Raw genomic sequence first — 3013 nt, forward strand, 5'->3', positions numbered from 1 at the left:
TGATCAGTTAAAGATCTCTGCCTTCCCTCAGGATAGTGGGAGGAAATACTTCCAATACCTCAGTGTAGGATGGGCAGGTACAGAATCTGGAATGAAGAGAAACTATGTTGCAACACCATTAACCCATTCAGTTTCAGGAAGTGATGGTAAGGAATGGATCAACGTCTACAACAGGGTGTGTTGTGCTGTCTTATTGACTCATTCAAAACTTGAGAAATTAAAGAAGCCTATTTTGGAGAGGTTACTATTATTTGAACAGGAAGGTACATTACTTGTGACTTATTGCATAACCATGTTGTCTGACTGGTGAATGAGTTTCTGACAAAGGGGCAAATGGAGGTTATGGCAGGGGGCGGGAGTGAATGTTATTGGGGAATTCCTAACTTCTCCGGTCTCAGCTCTGCGTCACTTCATATAGAAGAAAGTGATGTTTACAAAGGTGAGATGTATCAGAGGGATTGTGGAGGTAGACTATGCTGGAGTATTTTGTAGGGATGTAGAGACCTGATTGGTGTAGGGCTCATTCACACGTTGCAGACAGAACAATGTCATTTTATGCAAACACACCGTGAAAATAGAGCCTAGATGTTACATACCAAATACCTACTAATACTGGGGGGAAATTTGTTCAGACTGGTGTTTCATAAGCTAGTCTTAATAAAAAGAAAGTTGGAGTAAGATGCCACAGATTTTTAAGGGGCAAACGCCAGTTAATAAATGTGTTGTATCTTTCGACCCAGATATGTGCAACGACCGCTGCCAAACGCCACCTATTCCGGTTTCCAACGGACATACTGTAAAATAAACAATAAGTATACTCAGGGCCGGCCATAGGAAAGATGGCCCCCCATGCGAAATTATCTTTCGGCACGCCACCCCATTATAAAAAAAATGCCCCATAAAAAAGTATAATGCCCTATATAGTGCCCCAACACCGTATAATGCCCCTTTAGTGCCCTCCATACAGTATAATAATATTTGGTAATATAATATATTATAACCCCTTCAAGGACACAGTATTTTGTCCTCTAATTGTGCTCACACAGTATTATGCCCCCTAAGTGCCACACACAGTATATTGCCCCCTGTAGTGCCTCTACACAGTATAATGTCCGGCTTAGTGGCCTCCACACAGTATAATGCCCCCCTCCCTTGGCTGCCACACACAGCCCTCTTGTAGATAGTGCCTCCCTGTAGACCGTGCCATACAGCCTACCTGTAGACAGTGCCATAATCCCCCACCTCCTCCTTGTAGACAGTGCCATACAGCCCCATACCTCCCCCATGTAGACAGTGCCATACAGCCCCATACCTCCCCCATGTAGACAGTGCCATACAGCCCCCACCTCTCCCTTGTAGACAGTGCCCCCAAACAAAGAAAATTGTACTCACCTGGGCCCCGTTCCCACGACGAACTGAGCTGCTCCACAATGCCGATGACGGGATCCTTGCGTAGGCCAGCATGATCCTGTAGTCTAGTAAAGAGTCTTCCAACCTTTTTGGACTTGAGGCACCCCTGGAAAAAAAAAGTCATCCCCCACTCACAGTAAAATGACCATCATCCCCCCATTCACAGTAAAATTACCATCAGCCCGCCACTCACAGCAAAATGACCATCAGCCTGCCACTCACAGTAAAATGACCATCAGCCCCCCACTCACAATAAAATGACCATCAGCCCGCCACTCTTACTAAAATGACCATCAGCCCGCCACTCAAAAATGCCCCCTGTAGATAGTGCCACACAGCCCCCTTGTAGGTAGTGCCACACAGCCACTAGACACCCCCTTGTAGGTAGTGCCACACAGCCCCCTTGTAGATAGCACCCCCCCTTCCTGTAGATAGCGCCACTGTAGCTCCCTGAAGGAGCGGAATCCGCCTGTGGTCGGGCATTCCACTACTGGATGGAGCTCTTAATGTCTCTGTCTATTTATGGACGGTGACATCAAGTGCTTCTCCTGGAATGCAATCCCCGGTCACAGCGTCGGGGATTTCACTCCAGGACAAAAGAAGCCCCTGATTTCTCTGTCTCGTTATCCACACGGGGATTCTGCTCCTTCAGGGAGCTACAGTTGCACTAGTAGATAGCAGAGAAGGGAGATACCTCCCTGCTCTGCTATAGTAATCAATAGTATTTGCGTCCTAAGAATGCATATATGGAGAGAGACATCAAGATAAGTGCTCCAGGAGCGGAATCGCCGGCCACAGAGGGATTCCGATACGTTAGCGAGCTACAGTGGCACTATCTATAGGAAGGAGGGGTGCTATCTACAAGGGAGCTGTGGGCTGTGTGAGACTATCTTGAAGGGGGCTGTGGGCTGTGTGGCACAAACTTCAAGGGGGCTGTGTGGCAATACCTTCAAGGGGGCTGTGGGCTGTGTGGCACTACCTACAAGGGGGCTGTGGGCTGTGTGGCACTAGCTACAAGGGGGCTATGTTGCACTACCTACAATGGGGCTGTGTGCCACTATCTACAAGAGGGCTGTGTTGGTCGTTTGGTGCTTTTTTTGTCAGCGACTTTTGCATTAGCTTCAATGGCTTAAAAAAACACAAAAAAAAAAGGTCAAACAGCGCTGCCATTTCCTGAAGGAATTTTCAGGTAGATTTTTTTTTGCCTTACAAAAAATGCTGTGTGAACATACCCTACGAGTGTAGTGCTTGTTAGGGGGCTGTGTGGCACTACCTACAAGGGGGTGTCTAGTGGCTGTGTGGCACTTCCTACAAGGGGTCTGTGTGGCACTACCTACAAGGGGGCTGTGTGGCACTACCTACAAGGGGGCTGTGTGGCACTAACTACAGGGGGCATTTGTGAGTGGCGGGCTGATGGTCATTTTAGTAAGAATGGCGGGCTGATGGTCATTTTATTGTGAGTGGGGGGCTTATGGTCATTTTACTGTGAGTGGCGGGCTGATGGTAATTTTACTGCGAATGGGGGGATGATGGTCATTTTACTGTGAGTGGGGGCTGACTTTTTTTTCCAGTGGTGCCTCAAGTCCAAAAAGGTTGGGAGATT

Source organism: Rhinoderma darwinii, chromosome 2 (assembly GCF_050947455.1).
Source record: "Rhinoderma darwinii isolate aRhiDar2 chromosome 2, aRhiDar2.hap1, whole genome shotgun sequence".
NCBI classification, from domain to species: Eukaryota; Metazoa; Chordata; class Amphibia; order Anura; family Rhinodermatidae; genus Rhinoderma; species Rhinoderma darwinii.